We start from the raw sequence: 24,354 nt of genomic DNA on the forward strand, positions 1-24,354 counted from the left end.
AATTATGTCACAAAACGTAGTTTCTGACTGACCCTCGAGTGGAGCATAACTTCTGTTCTTCACGTGTAACACTTTCATTCACTTAGCAGCCACATGTGTTTCTGAGTAAAGGATTACTATTAAGCATTTGAGAGGCTTTTTGCTATATTAGGCGTCTATTTCACATATAGTGACATTATGCAACTGACTCAGTTTCCTGTACGCTTCGCGGAGGTCTTTTGTCTTCCTAGGCCGGCATTTATTAAGGTTAAACAATGAGTTACCGTGGATTCGTAACAATTTATCCTCTTTAGCTTTCCTGTTCATGACCAAGTGTAAGTGGTAGACTATGGCTAACTTACGTAACTTGTGACTGCTGTATTACAAACCTACTCATACTTTCACTTTTTCCTGTAACTGGCAGAAATTTACCACGACTGAAAACGCGTTAACTAATTAGCTCGCTCATCAATTAGTTCTCATGACTTAAATCTTATCATTTTCCTCTGCTCTAGCTTCTGATGCTTAACACTACGTCTTATATTACAACATGACACAACAAGAAACATAATAGAGCAAAAGCAAACTTTGCATTTTTTTTGTTTTGTTTTGTTTTAGTGGAACAGCATGCATCTCTGTGGCACTCACTTCTGCCTGGCTAATACATTTTATAGATACAAACAAATAAGCAAATGATTCTGATCTTTCTTATCATGTTGTGGCCGGCTAGTGTGGCCGTGCGGTTCTAGGCGCTTCAGTCTGGAACCGCGTGGCCGCTATGGTCGCAGGTTTGAATCCTGCCTCGGGCATGGATGTGTGTGATGTCCTTAGGTTAGTTAGGTTTACGTAGTTCTAAGTTCTAGAGGACTGATGACCACAGATGTTAAGTCCCATAGTGCTCCTTCTCATTTAGTTCCTGGACCTCAGGAAGTAGGGATGCTTGTTTCTTAAAGCATAGCGAGGACGTGCCGGTATCATCCTATCTTCCTTCTTTTTCTGCTTTGTTGTGGTGACACCTTTATCCGCCGGAGCGACTTTAGGGGTAGAAACAGGCGGTGCTGCTTAGGTCATCGGCGCAGTTGGGCCGTGACACGCCATTAGCCGATCAAAGTGTACTGTAGTAGTAAGATCAGGTAACTGAATTTCGGCATTCACTAGCAAGGTGATGTGGAGTAGAGGGAAGGGGCCCTCATACCGAATAGTGAATTTCTTACTTCCCCCCTTTTGTACCAAGAGAAATGGTTCAAATGGTTCTGAGCACTATGGGGCTCAACATCTGAGGTCATCAGTCCCCTAGAACTTAGAACTACTTAAACCTAACTTACCTAAGGACATCACACACATCCATGCCCGAGGCAGGATTCGAACCTGCAACCGTAGCGGTCGCGCAGTTCCAGACTGAAGTGCCTAGAACCGCTCGGCCACACTGGCCGGCTGTACCAAGAGATTTCGGAGCAATACCGAATCACCGGGTTTATATTGAGGGAGTGTTGTTCCAATCCAGTTGTTGTTGTGTGGCTTTAAAATTACTGTGTTTAACTTGTTCCATATGGCTTCGAGACGGGGGGGCTAGACTTTTCACTACGCCTATGTTGATGTCAAGGGGAAATATGTCAATCTCAGATGGTGAAATCATGGTCTTCCAAGACTGCTTCGTATGGGCAGTATCCATTGCCTAATGGACACGACTGTTGTGCACTGAGGTGACAAATCCTATATAGCTGCCCCAGTGTAACTGAGTCTTCCCTACAAAATACGATAGCATTCACACAACAGTTTTCTGCACTCGTCCTAGGCACCCGTGGGCTTTAGGGTGAAATATCCTAGTTTGCCATTTTTTGATTCTTAACAATTTGTAATCTTGTGCAAACAGTGCTGACATAAAATTTGAGCTTTGATCAGTGAGTTCTGCGTCGGGACTTCCGAAAGGCAGAACCAACTGATTGAAAAAGGTGCAAGCGACAATTACAATGGTCACATCTGCAAGTGATATAAAAATTCAGTATGTTGGAAAGTGATCAATAATAGACAATATTCTTGGTGCTTTGTAGAAATTGGCTGCAGATATCCAGATACACAAATTGAAACGGTTTCGATGCTTCTGGTAATGTTTGTAAAGGAACTTTAGTCCTTGGTGGAGGCGCTCTTTGTTCACCAGGCAGACAATTTTGTATATACAGGATGTTTCAAAATGAATGTACGTGTTTTAAGGCTCTGTAGTATTTATTACATACAACCTACAATTATAAACAATACATAAAATGAAAGAGCAACCCAAACAGTTTTGTTTCTATGCGTGAGTGCAAAGGAAAAGGTATGAAATCACCAAGAGAGACTGAAGGACATGTTGAACTAGAGTATTGGGCCAATGAGGCTCCCACGCCAACGTGCCGTTATCCAAGATGGCGGCGATGACGACATCCAAGATGGCGGCTGTGACGTCATCTGATAACATCATCAAAGATGATGGATTTTGGTGGGAAATTTGAATTTTGACGGGAAAATAGGTCAATTGGGCTACCTCCACTAACCTAAACCCCCTTCCCCCCCCCCCTGCCCTGAAATATAGTGGGAAGTTCAAATTCCATCAGGATAATGCAATACACCACAGTTACCTCTACTAACCTAAGAAAATGGCGGGAAGATAAGTCATTTGGACTACCTCCACTAACCTAAGTCATCCGACAGCCAACTCACCCTATGAACTGGCGCGTAGTTTGAATTTTGGCGAGAAAAGAGGTCAATTGGGGTATCTCTACTAACCTAAGAAAATGGTGGGGAAAAATGCACTTGGACTACCTCCACTAACTTAAGTCACCCGACCGCCACCTCCTCTTCCGCCTTAGAAATGGAGTGGGGGAGGACTTGGCCTGTGCTGGAAATAAGTCTTTATTATTCTGCATTCACCAGACTTTATTTAAACAATTTGATGCAGTACCACCATCCAGTGAGTACACCACAAGGTCTAGACTCCAACTGACCTAGTACACAGTACCACTGCCAGAAGGCGGTCTCATCTGTGATGTAATGCAAGATGGCAGTCATGAAGTCAGCTGATGATGCAAGTACCGGTATTCAAGATGGCGAGAAATAGTGTGTTCACCACGGGGTCTGGACCTAGTACACAGCACCACCACCAGAGGGCGCTGTCGTGTGTTCTGTGACGTAATGCAAGATGGTGGGGGTAAATGGTGGGATACAGTGTGGTTTCCATGGGGTCTGGAGTCCAGCTACCCTAGTTCACAGTACTGTCACCTGAGGGTTCTGTCGTCCATTCTGTGATGTAACCCAAAAAAGCGGTCAGGGGTGGGGGAAAATGGTAGGAAAACGACTCTGCCTGTGCTGGACATAAATCCTTAGTTTGCAGGCAGTGTCTCCACCACGAGATCTAGACTCCAACTGACGTAGTACACAGTACTACCGCTACAGGGTGCTGTCATCCTTCCTGTGATGTAATCCAAGATGGTGGTCTGGAAGGGGAAAGGGCCCCTAAAATGACGCAGCCGGGGACGGGTTGCTGGAGAGAGTAAGGAAGGAATGTACTTTATTTATTTTGGAAGAAGTTATTTAGGGATGGATTATGAGAGATAGTATATTTATCATACTGATAAAAAACACATGCACTGACATGCTTGGGGTCTCGGCACACAGCCCACAGGTCTGTAAACTTCTCCTAAATAACGCTCTGCAGACACAAACAATTCCTAAATTACCGAAATAACTTCAGTACAAACATGCAGACTCAACCTAAATAATGCAGTACATTGATGTGCAGCCACGAAATCAGCTCATAAACTGTCCAAATGACGCATAGTGCAGCCCACAGACCCGCTCGCAAAATAGTGGAACAGACACACAATCAACGTACTCAGACACCACCAGTCGCCTCCCTGTCCATTGGAACACACAGGAGGCTATTGCACACACTCCCAGAAGTCGGGATGCACCAACACCCCCCGGTTAAGTGATGCACGGATGCCCATTTGGGTCCCGCACGCATGAGGTGGTGACATCCCTTTCATACATAACTTCATTTAAATATTATGATTGATGCTACAGTCTGACACCGACCGATGTACAGATAATGTCTCCTCTTGATGGCTGTGGTTTTGGAACGAATCTCAGTATCTATAACGCACATAATTTTCCGTGTAAAAAAGCTCTCTCATACTCTCGCAGTTATTGATGTGCTGGATCTATATGTCCCTCACAATAGGACACACACTCATTTTTTCTGGTCATGCCATAACATAAGCCACAGTAACATTACAATGCAATATATACACATTATACACAAACAGTGTAGTTATGTTTTATATCTATGCAGCACCTGAAAAAAATTATGGTATGTCTACATTCACACCAGCTATATGTCTCGATTCTCCTCAGTCCTAGGAAATTATCTGACAAAGTCTTACAATCAGCGTTTCTGAAAGGTACTGCATCCTGCCAAGACTCTCTCAAACAAGTGTTTTGAAGGACAGGTGTCAGACTCTATGTGTGATAATGAATACCGCAAACGTGGACGTAATGCTTGGAAAGACATCACTGATGCAGGTTGGTGTACTGTAATCATCATCACTGTCAATAGAACAGCAAGGAAATTGGAATTCGTTCTTCCTCACGGTGCTAACATGACACCCCATCCATCACATGTTACCCTTCCTGCTTTCAACATACACAAACTTTCTCACGACTTGGTAGAGTCTCCTATATCGCAGCATAGAGGATGTCTTGTGAATGAATCAGCTCTTATCGAATTTACCCACCGAATTATTGATGCCGTCAGTATGGAAGCACCGTCCGCCTTTTCTTTTTCTTTCTGCAGACGAGACTTCCAGAGGCAAAACACTGTTTTATACTGATCGCCATATTACATCAACAACTAAACCTTGCAATGTGCCCTACATATCGTCAAATACGGAAAGACTCTTACTCAATTACACTACCCTCCCACAGGACAGGAGATTGAATATTAGAGTGTGAAACCGATCTCCAACCTAGCAATATATCACCGCATACTATGTCAATGTAGTAAACATACAATTCGTATCCTATGCCATATAAAAATCGACCCTTTTACATCATTTGTACATATGCCACGAAGACAGACAGCACCATAGATATACTCGCAGCACTAGATATTTCCCTGCGAGGTCGGCGGTCCTCCACTCCTGACAGGTGACCAGAGCACCCTCAATGGGCCGAAGTCACTCTCAGAACTGTTCTACAAATTCCGACTCGTTCCCCCTCGACACAAACGCGCTTCTGTTTCTGGTCAGGACCTGCTTCCGTGCTTGCTTTTTCCTATACCCATCTCCAGACTCTGGGATTAAAAAAATAAATATATTTTCGCATGGTTTGCACACAGCAGTATCCTACCGATCGCTCACACAACATAATTCCGAAAATGCAGACTGCGAATTATTTCTCAACAAACTCGAAACTTTAACTAGGTGGAGCATGCTCAAGACCACTGAGTAACTAGAAACTTATCCCATCTGCGAAACCTTTATGTGAGAACTCTAAAGAAATAGAAGAAATAGATATTTCTACTCTTGAATACCGAATTCCGTAGTGTAGCAGATTTCAAAGCATCCCTATAATTTACAAGGTCAACTAAGGTGTTTCTCATATCTAGAGAACTGGCAAACGTGTCCTTCACCTGCTAGATGTACACACCACAATCGATATTCTCTCAACTAAATAAAGACGGGAAATGTGAAGAAACAGTCAACTAAGTAATTTACATGGGAGGGAATAAAGGCCCAGTGCAAACACATACCCGTATTCAATCTTGTCAAATTTCCATTTGATCACGAAAGCTATCCAACACATACTAAGTATTAGTTCGCTATTTTGCTGTCTCCATTACCGATGGCCTCTGCTGTTAACTGGAAACGTGAATCATTCCCACCACAGGCCACACATAGATGGAATCATTCTACGAAATCAGTCACATACATATATTTTATCGCTATAGTTACAATTAAATGTTAGGATTGAGATCTCAGTTGAACAACATTCGACAATGAGTGAAGTATCGGAAATACACCCTGCTGATGGCTTTGGCTCTGGGAATAGAAATATCTGTACCATCGTTATCTTTTTAGATACTCTTCCCTCTGCTATCACAATATCCCACATCAAATCCATACCTTCCTTTTTGCACATGTCTGGCCACAATCAGATGCTTTATAAGCCTGATGCTCAAGGTGAACCTATCACGCATCCCATACTACTACTAAGCATAATACTTCACCAATAAATGATTGTCTACAATATGAAATAATACTGAGACAAAATCAGCGATGGGTGGACATGTCTAATAAGTTTTTCTTGCGAGTGGTGCCACTCTGTCTTAGAAAGATAGGCGTAATCAGCCAGATGATAAGAAACCCGATTGCAACAACTACTGCATGTTACTGTCACAAGCGGTCTTGGTTCTACAGGTGCACACTAGTATCCATGTTAAAAGCTATACCTGCTTTATAAATCTAGGTACGACATCACCTCTGAATGAGGTGGTTTTTCTTTCCGGACAAATACCGAGACGGTGATCACTGGAGTGCATATTATCAGACCAGCAGCCTGATTACATGTAGCCCACGATGCAACCTCATGATAAAATCACTGAATGTTGAAAGTGATGCATCTAAGGTACGTGGTATGTAACTGGTATTCGCAACTCCCTCACGCTGCTAGACATTTCTCCAGTATGTGTAACATATTCTGTCTTGATACCGTGTTAGAGGGTCCGTGATATATCCAATGAGTTATACGCAATGACTGATTGAGAACAGTAGTGGATGGTGTGCTGATTGAGGTCGTAAGAAATGTGCACTAGCTTTTCAGATGTCTAGTGTTACGCTATCCGCTAGAAATGATGTCTATGAATTGGAATCAAGTCCTCCCGTTCAACCACATACCTGCGTTGGGTCACAGCCACAAGTGAATCATATTTCTGGCACTCTCATATCTCGAAACGAGATACCTTTTTCGAACTTGACTGCTGCAGTAAAATTCCGACGTGGTTTTAGTCAGCCCCTATGCATCTTGCAACTGATCCCATTTCTATAGCTCAGCAAATGTGATCGTTCCAATTTAAGTCAGAACTGAGCAGAAGTCGGAGAAAGCCATATCCACCACCTTCTGCAACCCATGTAGAAACAAAACGGCCTGAGTTAGTGCAACAGGACCGTGTTTTGACCATTCGGTGGAAATGCACGCATTGTGGTGCGTTTCCAAACCAGATACAGATACTACAGTCCGAAGCAGGTCTGTGTCCATTCACATCTATCAGCCCAACATGCTATCATCGTGATTCTGTACCATCCAACAGAGAAAAATTACGAACTATAAAAGCTCCACTAACTTCTTCCGATATAGAACTCAGCTAGGCACTGATGCTGGCGCGGTGATGCATAGCTGCGGCAGGGGTCCAGCGTGGATAGAGAGATGGATCAATGCATACCAAAATAGCATTCCTAACGAAACAGACCATCCGTCACTAAATTTACCCATCAAACTGCTGCTGTTGTAGGATGACCCTATTAAATATACAGCTTTCGATCCACTGCAGAGGCCAGTTTAATGTTTCATTACCTGTACTCTAGGAGGATGATCGTATCCCATGGGCTATACTGTAAATCGCAAGAGACACTCCCTGTGGCCCTGTCTCGTTGTTTGAAGCATTATTTGTTTCTGTGGTAGCAAGATTTGTACATTGCCATACATTTTGTTTTTCTCCCACGACTTCCAGGTCTGCGTCACGTTCTAAACTGACATTAAGACGTTCTGATCCCCAGCCTCTCGCAGAAAACTAGACGTTGCACCATGTAAATCATGTTATTACTGAGGCTGCCATATTTCATGATACACACACAAACACTGGATGATTTTAAATAAAAGAGAGCTACAACATAAGTAAATTGAGGGAGTTTTTGAAGCGTTGTGGATGGTTTCCACACTACAGTTCAAAAGTGATTCACAAGCTCTACATTTAAACTCATCTGTCGTAGTCACGGAATAGCTGATGACTCTACATTCCGTTTCGAATGATTCATCATATTACAGTCAAGTACGCGATCAGTGTTTCAGTGCTGTCCATCTCAGAAGGTGCTGTCCATCCACCAAAACTCTTTCTCCAACTCAAACAAGCAATATCAGTCAATCGTTATGTGGTAACCAACAGCGTACCAGTGCACGGATGGGATGGAAAAGACACCATCAATGTACTCTAATAATAAGCATCACACTTGATAGCGTGAACAATTTTACAGTAATATCAACACTGACCAATGATGTGACAGCATGTTTCTAAATTTCAGTATCATAGGTAAACCACTCCTTCTCCACTTTGAGAGCATCACTGAGAACGTGGATAGATGACTGTGCAGTATGTCCATTCATTGTGTATTCTCGAACACATACACCATCACTGTATATCAGACAGCACTCTACATATTTCTAACACCTCGAACATAGTGCCTAATTTACAATCTATCTCTCTGTGTATGGGAGTCACAGAGCATTCTCTCTGTCTCAGGGTAAAATTAGAGAGTGAAAGACCCTCCTCACTCTGTCACTGACCAACCCGCCCTGCAGCACGATTACCGATTTATTATGTAACCGACCAAAAGAAGACCGCTACATTCCACATCTCGTGAATGAATGGAGCTTGCTGATTCCTCACCCATCCAAGTGCACAAGATTTCTCGAGATGCACCCATGTTGAGGAGGTTAGTACTCCTTATCGATGTATAGTAACAGATTTGAAAGTGTCGTGACAGAATAGCAGACAGTATTCTTATGCGTGATGTAGCTCCAGATAGACAGAGTTCGAAGCATTTTTATGCAAATCAACCAAGCTATCAATTTTAAAGTATTATTCCAGAGTCTAGGATCAGCACCTGGAAGGTATTAGTAAGAGAGAACATAAGAACACACACTCCTAAGGCTACAACGTTCTGCACTTAAAACGGGCTATATTGTTAGATCCCTTGCGTTTCCGACCTATAAGTCATATGGAATGTAGCGCTGTTAATATTCCAATGTAAGAAATATATTTCAATCACCTGACATACATCCATCTTCCCGGTTTCTCTACAATAAACTACGTTATCGAACAGTAAAACGAAAAAAAAACTTCTGTCAAACATATGCTCTGCTTGATACGAGCACAATATAGCTTTCCGGAGACGTATAGCATACACTGTTCACATCCGATCACGGTTCAAAAATTATACGATGCCTGCATCGTTAGTAACAGGGGATACCTCTTACAAGGAAAGAGATAAACGCATGGCAGCAGCACCCCACATGTGACAATTACGAGTCATTCAATCACTAACTCTGTAAACACCACATCTGTCAGGCAAATGTATACAAGGGGATTGCAGTGCTTCACTAGCACGTATCGCTAACTTAGTTATGAAGCTGAAGTCTCGATTTTACACCCAAGATGCAACAGGGATTGGAGTACATCGCGTAAATCAAAGTTCGTTTAGAGGAAAGTGTCACGTTTTATCGCACATGAGATGGAAGTCCTCTGATGACCGACAGATTTACCATTAACGATCGCAAGTAGTCAGTGATTTAAATCACATACAGAAGACATGGCCATATACGAGTCGAATGCAGGTTATGTCAGGTGGCTGATGCATCCTGACAGAACAATGGAAAAATTGACCTGTAGCAACTTCTCCCTCTCTACAATCCATCATCAGTCTATAATAAAATCGTATCTCTTTACAGCTCCATCTCAATGTATCATCCCACCCATTCTCTCTTATCCTTTAACGCAGATGCAAGTAAATTTAGAGGCGGACGGTTCTCTGTCTTCCAGAAAAGCGTCAAATAGAGTAGTCAACTCGCGTGTATCACTAGCACCTCAATAGACATACAGTATAATGCAACCTCGACGGAGAAATAATTGACTGCTTCCCTGATGCCCTACGCTTCCATGTCGACGTTTTCTCTGCTTCGCATTGCTGCCGCACACTTGTTCTGTCGAACAAGACGATAAGCAAGTACTTCCTCAATTTCCCCGCATTTCGGTGTACATTTGGTCAATTTATACCTATTCCTAGTCATTTTTCAGAATTCTATCGATTTCTTTTTTTTTTTTTTTTTTGTCAGTCCTATCCATGCGATCATGACATAACCTCTCGTTCTGTGTTCTGTAAGGAATGCTAGGAGGAATGCTATTCTGGCAAGCATTGCGACATCTCTCTACACGCGCTGGACCCTTGCCACAGCTATACATCATCACGCCAGCATCGGTGCCTGCTGAGTTCTATATTGGAAGAAGTTAGTGGAGCTTTTTGTAGTTCGTAATTTTGCTCTGTTGGATGGTACAGAATAACGATGATAGCATGTTGGGCTGATAGATGTGAATGGACACAGATCTGCTTCGGACTGTAGTATCTGTATCTAGTTTGGAAACGCACCACAATGCACGCATTTCCACCGAATGGTCAAAACACGGTCCTGTTGCGCTAACTCAGGTCGTTCTGTTTCTACATGGGTTGCAGAAGGTGGTGGATATGGCTTTCTCCGACTTCTGCTCAGTTCTGACTTAAATTGGAACGATCACATTTGCTGAGCTATAGAAATGGGATCAGTTGCAAGATGCATAGGGGCTGACTAAAACCACGTCGGAATTTTACTGTAGCAGTCAAGTTCGAGAAAGGTATCTCGTTTCGAGATATGAGAGTGCCAGAAATATGATTCACTTGTGGCTGTGATACAACGCAGGTATGTGGTTGAGTGGGAGGACTTGATTCCAATTCATAGACATCATTTCTAGCGGATAGCGTAACACTAGACATCTGAAAAGCTAGTGTACATTTCTTATGACATCAATCAACACACCATCTAGTACTGTTGGTGATCTTCTCAATCAGTCATCGCCTATAACTCATTGGATATATCACGGAGGCTCCGACATGGTATCGAGACAGAATATGTAACCTAGATTTATAAAGCAAGTATAGCTTTTAACATGGATGCTAGTGTGCACCTGTACAACCAAGACCACTTGTCACAGTAACATGCAGTAGTTGTTGCGATTGGGTTTTTTAACATCTGGTTGATTACGCCTGTCTTTCTAAGATAGAGTGGTACCACTCGCAAGAAAAACTTATTAGACATGTCCACCCATCGCTGATTTTGTCTCAGTATTATTTCGTATCATAGGCAATCATTTATAGGTGAAGTATTATTCTTAGTAATAGTAGGGGATGCGTGATAGGTTCACCTTGAGCATCAGGTCACACATGTGCAAAAAGGAAGGTATGGATTTGACGTGGGATACTGTGATAGCAGAGGGAAGAGTATCTAAAATGATAACGATGGTACTGATATTTCCCAGAACCACAGTCGTCAGCAGGGCGTATTTCCGAAACTTCACTCATTGTCGAATGTTGTACAACTGAGACCTCAATCGTAACATTTAATTGTAAGTATAGTTATCATATATATATATATATATATATATATATATATATATATATATATATATATATATTGCGAGGTGACGGGGCTAGCAGTGTACTTAACACTAAATTCTAGAATCTACGTATGTAAGTGATGCTCTAAACCCCCCCCCCCCTATTCTAACTCCGACTTTTGCTGTTGCACAAGGATTAAAAAATATACGCGAACTGACTGTAATCAACCCTGCAAGTGGAGTAGAAAAGAGTTTGGCACCTGCAATAATTTAATTTGATAAATAAATTAAATAAACGAAGGTTTCATTAACATAGTGAGGAATGATAGGTTTGCTCTACCGATTAACAAAATGAAAGTTCTGTCCAAAATAACAATATGATTTATTAAGACTAACCACAAAATAGTAAACCAAAGCACATGAAACATTTACAATACATCAAATTGGCTCAAATTGGATACTCATACAAACACTGTAAAGGTGAAGTTGTCCCTAAACTAGATTGTGAGGTTTAAAACGAAGTGGTATGTGGAGCCAATTCCTTGCTACTCAAATCATTAGAGAGACACACAACTAACCCAACATTAATTGCTGGTACTCAAGACAGAACAAAGTTAGAAAAAGACGAACAGGCGCGCTCTGCTGAGCTCTGATTATCACCTAGGAAAATCCCTATCTGCCGGTGCTGCGGACATACATTACCAAACTGCCTTCTTAACTGCCAGAACACGATCTGGCGTACTGTAGGCGATGGCTGGTTGCTTCGACGTCCTCGACCGAAAAGGCGAGAGCCGACTACCCTGAGCACCCGTACAGCCCGAACACGGAACATTCCCGCCCCCACGACAGTGGCCGTGGTTAAACGTTCCAATCAGCAACTCGAAAACCGGCGGAAAATTCCACTCCATTGCCGGAGCACTACCATTCCACCAATGGAGATTCTTGGTGCCAATTTCTGCGCCGATTTTGCTACGTCACGGAGCTATGCCCTGAGCAAGCCAATCACAGTTACTATTTTGCAGAAAGCGCGGGAATTTTCCCGCCACAACTGCCTGGGTACACAAGTCATTCCCACGCCACGCTGGTAGCCCGCCAGAAAGTGTCTCCGCTAAGTTTCTGCGAAGTAACGGAACCTCTAGCCCAGCCGCTACTTCAGGCCCCGGCGGGCGTGTCTCTTGACAATGTCGGCGTCTGGAAAGCATTCACTCGACTGCCTCACACACATCGGCTTAACCCTCTCGAGATCAGTGGAGCCCGCCTGTCACCGGACCACCTGGGTGACGAGAGACGCTGCGTGGGAAGTCCGCATGTGAAGGAACAGCAACTTTTCACCGCATGCAATTAGAGAGGAGAATCGTAAGATAGAAATATGAGAGGGGGCTCATGCCACCTCTCATTGCCCCTACGCCATTTTAGATTGTAATTGGTGAGCGGTTGGCTCACTTAGGAGCAAGGTAGTGAGTCAATCGCCCAAGAACAATCTTACAAACTGACGCCACATACCGCAATCTATAAAAGAATTACTGCAGCCGAAAAATGCAGCTCATAGAGGGAGGATTATTTATGGTGTAGCCAACTTCACCTTCTTAATATGGAACACTAACACTCACATCACACATCCATACCCAGGGAGCCCTTCCAAACACCGATTCACACAGACATTCACTCTCTAAATATGGCCCGGGCATGTGAGCCAAATATGGAGCAGTTTATTCTTTACAATCAGAGTTGGAGTGCTCCGCAATTAAATGCCCAAAATTTTACAACAATTTGAATCATGAAACTAACCTGAACTCACTCACACATGATACTATTTAAGTTAACAATCTCTTTGTGAGCTTTCAGAATCTAGTTACAACCTCCGATTCATTCTGTCTCCCTGCAGCATGAATAACCTTCACAAAACGTTCCCTGAACTGATGGTCCACTCACAATGACAGTGGTGGTATCTGCTTCAGTTTATGGGGACTTCAGGCACACTGTTTGCATACACACAACAATAAATACAAAATACAAAAAAACATCGTGTGGAGAACAATACAGTAATTTGTAATAAGAATTACAGTGTAAAACACAAACTCATACAAGGTATAACATACATTACAAAAACAACACTAGAGAAAGAAATTTAAGAAAAAAAACAAGGTTCATGGGGCATCAAGTTGTGCGTGCACATTGCACTAAGTTCACGACTGTGCTGAGAATGAGGCACTAAATCACATTGTTAGAAATATTCGAAGCACTTCACAAATTCGACAGTACTGACATCTCATAGGGCTAAACGTTGGGTGTTGTTACTACGTTGTTGCAACGGCAATAGGGTGTTCTGGAGCATCTGCAGTACTCTGTTGAGATTGCACCAAGACCTACGCATATGATCACGGCAGTACGGTAGGAAGACACAGTGATAGGCTCTCCTCACGTCGATTAATTGTCTCTGAGGTCTATTTGTTGGGATACATCACTAGTCTAGGTCTCTTTCTCGCTGGACAGTACTTTACGTTTCCCAATATTGCAGTTCGACGAGAGATGATGGCACGTGGAGTGACTCCACAAGTGTGTGAGGTCATCCATACAGGATCGAACTAGGAGCGACGATTGCTAAAACTGCTCTCTAATAGAGAGGAGAAGTTAGAAATGAGACCATACATTTGTTAGTGTGGCACGATACTGCTTTGTGTATGCAGACCGGCCAATGCTAGTGAGTTGTAAAAACCCAAACAGGTGAGTATAGAGCGTCCCTTTCTGTCCTGAGGCACATGAGGCGCAGGTTCTGACACGATATGTGATCTTCTTCGTGTACTCACGACAACGTGGTCTGCCGCAGGGAATCCCTCCAACCGGCTGCCGCGTCCGGAGAGCTAGCAGGCTGTCGTGTGTGGGTTGCGTGTCAGGGTCAACGGCCAGCCTCACTTTCGCTTGTGGCCCGGCGAGGATCCCGCCTAATCCCTCAGGTATATGGCCCGATGACTGTCAGCTTGCAGGACCGGACGCTCGCCCTCCTGCAGGTAGCCGAAGACCTCTTGTTTTAGCGCTGGCTGGCCTCTGCATTGCCACGATACCCGTCATCTGCACAGTTCTGACAAAAATCTTATGCCTAACTTTTTCCCATGACCTTCTATGTTATAATAAATTTACACAATGACACATTGATGGTCTGTCATTTCAGACACTCTTATTTTACTTTTATAGTTATTTATCTGTAGCTATCATTATAACATCTAATCTAGACATGGAGATAATTTATTTTGATATACACTCCTGGAAATTGAAATAAGAACACCGTGAATTCATTGTCCCAGGAAGGGGAAACTTTATTGACACATTCCTGGGGTCAGATACATCACATGATCACACTTTCAGACCCACAGGCACATAGACACAGGCAACAGAGCACTAGTACAGTGTATATCCACCTTTCGCAGCAATGCAGGCTGCTATTCTCCCATGGAGACGATCGTAGAGATGCTGGATGTAGTCCTGTGGAACGGCTTGCCATGCCATTTCCACCTGGCGCCTCAGTTGGACCAGCGTTCGTGCTGGACGTGCAGACCGCGTGAGATGACGCTTCATCCAGTCCCAAACATGCTCAATGGGGGACAGATCCGGAGATCTTGCTGGCCAGGGTAGTTGACTTACACCTTCTAGTGCACGTTGGGTGGCACGGGATACATGCGGACGTGCATTGTCCTGTTGGAACAGCAAGTTCCCTTGCCGGTCAAGGAATGGTAGAACGATGGGTTCGATGACGGTTTGGATGTACCGTGCACTATTCAGTGTCCCCTCGACGATCACCAGTGGTGTACGGCCAGTGTAGGAGATCGCTCCCCACACCATGATGCCGGGTGTTGGCCCTGTGTGCCTCGGTCGTATGCAGTCCTGATTGTGGCGCTCACCTGCACGGCGCCAAACACGCATACGACCATCATTGGCACCAAGGCAGAAGCGACTCTCATCGCTGAAGACGACACGTCTCCATTCGTCCCTCCATTCACGCCTGTCGCGACACCACTGGAGGCGGGCTGCACGATGTTGGGGCGTGAGCGGAAGACGGCCTAACGGTGTGCGGGACCGTAGCCCAGCTTCATGGAGACTGTTGCGAATGGTCCTCGCCGATACCCCAGGAGCAACAGTGTCCCTAATTTGCTGGGAAGTGGCGGTGCGGTCCCCTACGGCACTGCGTAGGATCCTACGGTCTTGGCGTGCATCCGTGCGTCGCTGCAGTCCGGTCCCAGGTCGACGGGCACGTGCACCTTCCGCCGACCACTGGCGACAACATCGATGTACTGTGGAGACCTCACGCCCCACGTGTTGAGCAATTCGGCGGTACGTCCACCCGGCCTCCCGCATGCCCACTATACGCCCTCGCTCAAAGTCCGTCAACTGCACATACGGTTCACGTCCACGCTGTCGCGGCATGCTACCAGTGTTAAAGACTGCGATGGAGCTCCGTATGCCACGGCAAACTGGCTGCCACTGACGGCGGCGGTGCACAAATGCTGCGCAGCTAGCGCCATTCGACGACCAACACCGCGGTTCCTGGTGTGTCCGCTGTGCCGTGCGTGTGATCATTGCTTGTACAGCCCTCTCGCAGTGTCCGGAGCAAGTATGGTGGGTCTGACACACCGGTGTCAATGTGTTCTTTTTTCCATTTCCAGGAGTGTATGTGTAGAGACCGATCTCAGTATTGTACATGGTGTGTGATAACTGATGCTATGTAATGGATGAACAACTAAATGTGCGGGCCCGCACCAATATTACTATTACTTACATAGATCGCCAGTAGACATGCTCAAGAATTAACTACCATATGCCAACGATCTACATCCTATGTCTTCTGAATAAATTATGTTATTATGCAGGCTGAAGTTTTACTGAACTATAAAGAACATGCAACTATTCTACGTTCGCTCGCCGGTCGTCCCTCCATCTCGGGTCTGTGATTTGATGACCTGAAAAATAACATCTCGACAGGCGCGCGCCAAACACTTGTGGTAGAAAACCCCCACGATATTAATCTAGCTATTGTTAAATCCTACAGTTTGACTTATCCTAGTATATCGTACCTTTTTTTTATTTATTTATTATTTTTTTTTGTTTAACTTATACAATACTCTTACATAATTCCTGTTACGTTGAGATGTCTCGCTGCTCGCCGCTATTGACGACAGTGGTGTGCGCGCCGTACGACATGGCCTCCGAGTTCTCACTACGCCTCACTGAAACTCCAGAGACTGGGTTAGCCATGGCTATACAAGACAATAAATTTATAGTTGCAACTTCTTTTTCTATGTTATGCAGTATTCGCGATCAAAGCACACCTTTCCAGAGGCAATGTAATATGACCAAGCAGGACTGGTTCCTGTTGAGGATTCCGTGCCCACCACAAACCAGCTACACAGTATGTCACGAATTTCCAAGTATAATTCCTTGGTTATTCATCTGTGACAGTCACAAGCAGCACGCTAAATCCCCAACCGTCACATTGGCATGGTAGGCTTTATGCCCGCATTTCTACCGTCTAGGCCCTAGAGCACCATTGGAGTCAAACGCTCACAGGTTCACCCCGACTTGCAAGACAACGATGCTGGCGCATCACTGTAAAAACTATACTGCCCATGTTCATCCTCGAAATCACGCAATATACCACAATCTCGTAGTGCACTGACGCGTGCCTGCAGGCATTGGTATGAACGTCTCACGAACTGGTTGTGGCCGCTATGGAGCGTATCACGACTTCTCAGAACGCTTCTAAGAGCACGTTCTTGTATGCGCCTGTTAGTGCGACATCTCCTCACTCATCATTCTCCCTCAACATGGACACCAGACAGGAAAGGACTAAAACATTGCTCATGGAAAGGTAGTGCCTCTTATCCCATCGACAGTGGAGATCGCGAACATAAACAAAGAAAGTTAGCAGCAGTAAATTCTTATGTGAGACAATGCAGCGTGTTAATACTTTAACAATCTTAATCTATTAATGCAACGATTATTGTTCCCCTATGAAAGGTTCATATATTTGCCTATTCTACTATGTACACCACTTAAACTACTATTATTCCACGAACTTCTTTGTGTGAGAGATGTGGTGGAATCCTATGGACTAGCGCCAATCCCTTGTTAGACTCCCCCTCCTCTGACGTGCATTAGGATTTGCAGGTCTAATTTCAATCTCCTGGTTCTCCTGTTGTCCTTGATTTCGCTCTCTCCAATTACGGTCGCTTTGCCGTTCGTTATTTCTCCTGTCCCAGATTCCTTGTCTAGATTGACCCTGTTCCCTGACGTTCTGGTTTCCGTGTCTCTGGTTTCCATAACCTTGAATAGGGTAACCTTGATTTCCGTAACCCTGGTTTCCTAACTGACGAGTGCGATTTTGCGATCTGTTGTCGTCTTCCCTTGCTGGCCCGTGGTATATGTTATTTTGCGCCTTCTTCCTGTCCTTTGCGTCTTGTTTATCGAAGACTACTTCGAGTTCGCGCAATAGACTCTTGAATGCTTCTATGTCAGGTCCACACTTCCCGACAAGTGTCTGTTGATACCTAACAGGCAATTTGGAAAAGCAAAATTTAATGATTTCTCCGTTGCTATATGGACTATCTAAAAACTGATTCTTCTTGAGTAAATCATCAAAAAATTTGGTTGCGTTCCTATGCCCGGACACTTCCAGTTCAGGACAAAATATTATTTCCTCTTTAATCCTGTCTTGCGTTTCCTTTGACCAGTAGGTCCGCACCAACGAATTCCTGATAAGTCCGACACGTCGCTGCCACACCCCGCATCTTTTCCGCGGCTTGGCCTTCGATGTGTCCACACATGAATTCTAGTTTTGCGTGGGTTGGCCATGATGACGGTAATGAATTAGTAAACTGCGTCACCCAGCTCTTCGGATGCATCGCCCCTCCATTATCTTTGAACTTCTGGAATTTTAGTATCGACAGGAAGTGATTGTGATCAAAATCCTGTCCGATCCTCGCACTTCTGTTGTCACTCGTTTCCGATACTTGCACGTCTGCTGAGTGTCCTGATCTATCTTGCTGATAACAGTGATTTGCTACCTCTGTATCACAGTGGACGTGGCATTCAGCATTCACTCTTCTAAGTGGGCTGCAATTATTGGAGCTATTACTCTCTGTTTCTGCGCGTGCATTGTTAGTTCCGCAATCTGTCACTGGGCTTGAGCACGGCGGGCTTTTCCTCGGAGACACAATTCTGTGTACTCCATCATTGGTATCCGAACGCGCAGTGCTCGTGTGCCCGTTTCGCTCTAGTTTTGATATCCGACTCTCCACTTCTTTCATTCGTTTCGTGATGTTCGTAACCACAATATTACCTTGAGTCTTTAAGACCGCTAGGGATTTTGAGTGTGCTTGTGTCGCACGTCGCAAGCGCCCTGCGAGTTGAGACGTTACTTTTGCGATTTTCATTGCCCCTGTTGCTGCCGTTTTGGCTAGGCCTGCTACTTTTTGTGCTACCATTGACATTTGTTTTGCTTCTCCACATTCTTTCTTTATTGTTAGTAATTCCTCACGAATTTCCCCTATATGCGAAATTATTGCCTCAGTGTCCTTCTTACGCTGTTCGTCAGCTTCTTCCTTCTCCCTCTTACGTTGTTTCTCACCTTCTTCCTTCTCCTTCTTACGCCGTTCGTCAGCTTCTTCCTTCTCCTTCTTACGTTGTTTCTCCTCTTCTTACTTCTCCCTCTTACGCTGTTCGTCAGCTTCTTCCTTCTCCTTCTTACGTTGATTCTCATCTTCTTCCTTCTCCTTCTTACGTTGTTTCTCCTCTTCTTCCTTCTCCCTCTTACGCTGTTCGTCAGCTTCTTCTTTCATTGATCGTAGGAAGCTCAGTATTGGGTTTACGTCATCTTTTTGACCCTCTTCAAACGTGGGAGATGTAACTCTGGACACCTGGGCTATAGAGCTCTGACGTGGCCGAGCTAGCCCCTGTCTGCTCTCGTTCGTTTGATTATAAACTTCTGCTACCGTCTCGACCTGTGTGCCTGTCTCTGTTTCATCCTCTACTTCACTATCATAATCACGGCCGCAACGCTGCTCTGAGATCGCGTCCAAATCACCTTCCTCATCAATGACCCTGGCGCGCTGTCCTGCTAAAAATGTGCCCATCTCATCTCCGAACCTATTCCCGTCAGTAAACTGCCCCTTATCCATTATGCTATCCTCTTTTGTTTTAGCTTCGCTCGATAATAGTCGTGCCTTACTTCTCGTTATCATTCATGAAAAACAAATTTATCTAAAATGCTCAATAAAATTAATCTACTCCATATATTTTTACACATAAACATAAAATTTCAACAACGCCACTCCAACGCTGTAATTATACGCACGATTTATTGTGGTACAGAAACCGCACACAAACCCGACAAAGTGTGATGTGGTACAGACCCACCATCAAAGGAACACAAAAAAAAACAAAGAACAAAAAAAATATATACACTGAAAACAAAAACTGTAATCATGCGCCGCTACTTAAAACTAAATGTGGAACTACCAGAAAAAAAACTTGGGTATAAATCAACAAAAAATTAAGCAAAAAAAAATTCTGAGTGTCCCTACTAATATTACTGCTTGCTTATCAGAAGATTCCAGGAAAGATCCGAGGCTAAGGGTCGCCATTTTATGCAAGGTGCCGGGGCTAGCAGTGTATTTAACACTAAATTCTAGAATCTACATATGTAAATGATGCTCTAAATCCCCCCCCCCCCCCCCTATTCTAACTCCGACTTTTGCTGTTGCACAAGGATTAAAAAATATACGCGAACTGACTGTAATCAACCCTGCAAGTGGAGTAGAAAAGAGTTTGGCACCTGCAATAATTTAATTTGATAAATAAGTTAAATAAACGAAGGTTTCATTAACATAGTGAGGAATGATAGGTTTGCTCTACCGATTAACAGAATGAAAGTCCTGTCCAAAATAACAATATGATTTATTAAGACTAAACACAAAATACTAAACCAAAACATATGAAACATTTACAATACATCAAATTGGCTCAAATTGGATACTCATACAAACACTGTAAAGGTGAAGTTGTCCCTAAACTAGATTGTGAGGTTTAAAACGAAGTGGTATGTGGAGCCAATTCCTTGCTACTCAAATCATAAGAGAGACACACAACTAACCCAACATTAATTGCTGGTACTCAAGACAGAACAAAGTTAGAAAAAGATGAACAGGCGCGCTCTGCTGAGCTCTGATTATCACCTAGGAAAATCCCTATCTGCCGGTGCTGCGGACATACATTACCAAACTGTCTTCTTAACTGCCAGAACACGATCTGGCGTACCGTAGGCGATGGCTGGTTGCTTCGACGTCCTCGACCGAAAAGGCGAGAGCCGACTACCCTGAGCACCCGTACAGGCCGAACACAGAACATTCCCGCCCCCACGACAGTGGCCGTGGTTAAACGTTCCAATCAGCAACTCGAAAACCGGCGGAAAATTCCACTCCATTGCCGGAGCACTACCATTCCACCAATGGAGATTCTTGGCGCCAATTTCTGCGCTTATTTTGCTACGTCACGGAGCTATGCCCTGAGCAAGCCAATCACAGTTACTATTTTGCAGAAAGCGCGGGAATTTTCCCGCCACAACTGCCTGGGTACACAAGTCATTCCCACGCCACGCTGGTAGCCCGCCAGAAAGTGTCTCCGCTAAGTTTCTGGGAAGTAACGGAACCTCTAGCCCAGCCACTACTTCAGGCCCCGGCGGGCGTGTCTCTTGACAATGTCAGCGTCTGGAAAGCATTCACTCGACTGCCTCACACACGTCGGCTTAACCCTCTCGAGATCAGTGGTGCCCGCCTGTCACCGGACCACCTGGGTGACGAGAGACGCTGCGTGGGAAGTCCGCATGTGAAGGAACAGGAACTTTCCACCGCATGCAATTAGAGAGGAGAATCGTAAGATAGAAATATGAGAGGGGGCTCATGCCACCTCTCAATATATATATATATATATATATATATATATATATATATATATATATATATATATATATATATATGAGAGCGTTTTCGTAGGATGATTCCGTCTATGCATGGCCTGTGGTGAGAATGATTCATGTTGTAACCTCCCCACAAAAATATATTTAATTATTATATAATGAATGTAGACTCTGAACAAAATTGGCTCCCATTTATGATCTCTGTGCAGAAATGCATTCACATTTAATGTACCCACCAAGTTCTTTTCTCATTTAATGTTAAGTTCGAAACAGAAAAAATTCCTAAACCACAAAAATAAAAAAAAAGTTCAGTAACCTGGTAAATTTTAGGAGGACAGCAACGCTGCGCCTCGGCCCTGTATTCTGAATAAAAAAGCAAAAAATTCTTACCTCAATAAAAACCGCGAATATATCTGCTCTTACCTATTTCTTTTTTTTTTTTTGGCACGGCTCCGTTCAATGCTGGCCTATACTTTTCTGATTCGTGAAAGGAATGATCATGTATTGGATAAATTCTTTAAATTGAAATGAATGCTTTTTTTAAAATCACTTTATATTATTAAAATTATTATTGGGGGCATTTTTTTAAACAAATTTGATGACAGTTAACATACATTACTAGATATGCGCAAGGCTGCTTGTTTACCTTCTACAATAATACTCATCCTCCAGAATCCCAACCAGAGCAGACTGCAGACAAGCGCAGACATGCGCCGACTACTGCACAGTACTGCCGACTCACGCAGACTACTATACACTAGCACAGACTCCTGCAGACTACTGAAGACTACTGCCGACTAGTGACAAGCAACAACGAACTACATACTGCTCTCTGGTCAGAGACTCTCCTATGCCTTGCCTATTGTCGGCAGCGCATACGTCTTACAATGTTTCCAGTTAACAGCAGAGGCCATCTGAATGGAGACAGCCAAATGTCCACAGCTCGTGGTCGTGCAGCAGCATTCTCGCTTCCCACGCCCGGGTTCCCGGGTTAGATTCCCGGTGGGGTCAGGGATTTTCTCTGCCTCGTGATGACTGGGTGTTGTGTGTTGTCCTTAGGTTAGTTAGGTTTAAGTAGTTCTAAGTTCTAGGGGACTGATGACCATAGATGTTAAGTCCCATAGTGCTCAGAGCCATTTGAACCATTTGAGACAGCCAAATAGCGAACTAATACTTAGTATGTGTTGGATAGCTTTCGTGATCAAATGGAAATTTGACAAGATTCAATACGGGTATGTGTTTGCACTGGGCCTTTATTCCCTCCCATGTAAATTACTCAGTTGACTGTTTCTTCACATTTCCCGTCTTTATTTAGTTGAGAGAATATCGATTGTGGTGTGTGCATCTAGCAGGTACAGGACACATTTGCCAGTTCTCTAGATATGAGAAACACCTTAGTTGACCCTGTAAATTATAGGGATGATTTGAAATCTGCTACATTACGGAATTCGGTATTCAAGAGTAGAAATATCTATTTCCTCTATTTGTTTTGAGTTCTCACATAAAGGTCTTCACAGACGGGTTACATTTCTAGTTACTCAGTGGTCTAGAGCACGCTCTAGGTTTGTTGAAAAAACTATTTCCAGTCTGCATCTTCGGAATAATGTTGCGTGAGCGATCGGAGGATACTGCCTGTGTGCAAACCATGCGAAAATATATTTGTTCTTTGGGTGTAGAAAAAAGCCCAAATTTGTAGAACAGTTCTGAGAGTGACTTTGGCCCACTGAGGGCGCTCCGGTCACCCGTTGGGAGTGGATGACTACTAACCTCGCAGTAGTGCTGTGAGTATATCTACAGTGCTGCCTGTCTTTGCGGTATATGTACGAAGGATGTAAAAGGGACGATTTTTGTATAGCATAGGATACGAATTGTATGTTTACTACATCAGTTTGTTACGTGGTGATATATTGCTGGGTTGGAGATTGGTTTCACGATTTAATATTCAAGCTCCTTTACTCAGTGGGAGGATAGTGTCATTGAGTAAGAGTCTTTCCATATTTGACGATATGTAGGGCACATTGCGCTGAAAGTCTCGTCTACAGAAAGAAAAAGAACAGGCGGACGGTGTTTCCACACTGATTGCATCAGTATTTCAGTGGGTAAATTCGATAAGATCCAATCATAATCCCCCATTCACTCACAAGACATCCTTTGTGTTGGAATATAGGAGTCTCTACTTAGCGGTGAGAACATTTGTGCATGTTGAAAGCAGGAAGGGTAACACATGATGGACGGGTGCCACGTTAGATCCATGATGAACAACGAATTCGCTTTTTCATTGTTGTTCTATCGATCAACCTGTGTCGGTGATATCTTTCCAAGCACTATGTCTGCAGGTGCGGTATTCATTATTACACACAGTGCTTGCTGCCTGTCCTTCAAAACACTTGTCTGAGAGTATCTTGGCAGGTTGCATCACCTTCCAGAAGCGCTGATTGTGAGACTTTGTCATATAATTTCCTAGGACTGAGAAGAATCACGACATATAGCTGGTGTGAGTGAAGGCATACCATAATTTTTTCAGGTGCTGTACAGATATAAAACATAACTGCACTGTTTGTGTACAATGTGTATATATTGCATTGTAAAGTTACTGTGGCTTATGTTGTGGCATGACCAGAGAAGATGAGTGTGTGTCCTATTGTGAGGGACGTATAGATTCAGCACATCGATAACCACGAGGGGGTGATAGAGGTTTTTTACATGGAAAATTATATGCACTATAGATACTGAGATTTATTCCAGAACCACACCGGCAAGAGGAGACATTATCTGTATATCGATCAGTGTCAGACTTTAGCAGCAATCGTAATATTTAAATGTAGTTACACTGGTAAATATATTACTGGCTTCCAATATTCTTGTGAGTCTTGTATGTATTTGATGATTTGTAGACAACTTTTGCAGGTTTAACTGTCAGTGCAATTTAGCGACCTGTGCAAAATAATTTTACAGCTGA

General features: G+C 43.8%; 1 protein-coding gene across 1 annotated transcript in view; it reads right to left on the reverse strand.

The window, feature by feature from the left end:
- The window catches only part of LOC126482227 (uncharacterized), a 70,612-nt gene that overhangs the window by 6,372 nt on the left and 39,886 nt on the right, over positions 1–24,354 (reverse strand). The window lies entirely within an intron of this gene.

This window comes from Schistocerca serialis, chromosome 5 (assembly GCF_023864345.2).
Source record: "Schistocerca serialis cubense isolate TAMUIC-IGC-003099 chromosome 5, iqSchSeri2.2, whole genome shotgun sequence".
NCBI lineage: Eukaryota > Metazoa > Arthropoda > Insecta > Orthoptera > Acrididae > Schistocerca > Schistocerca serialis.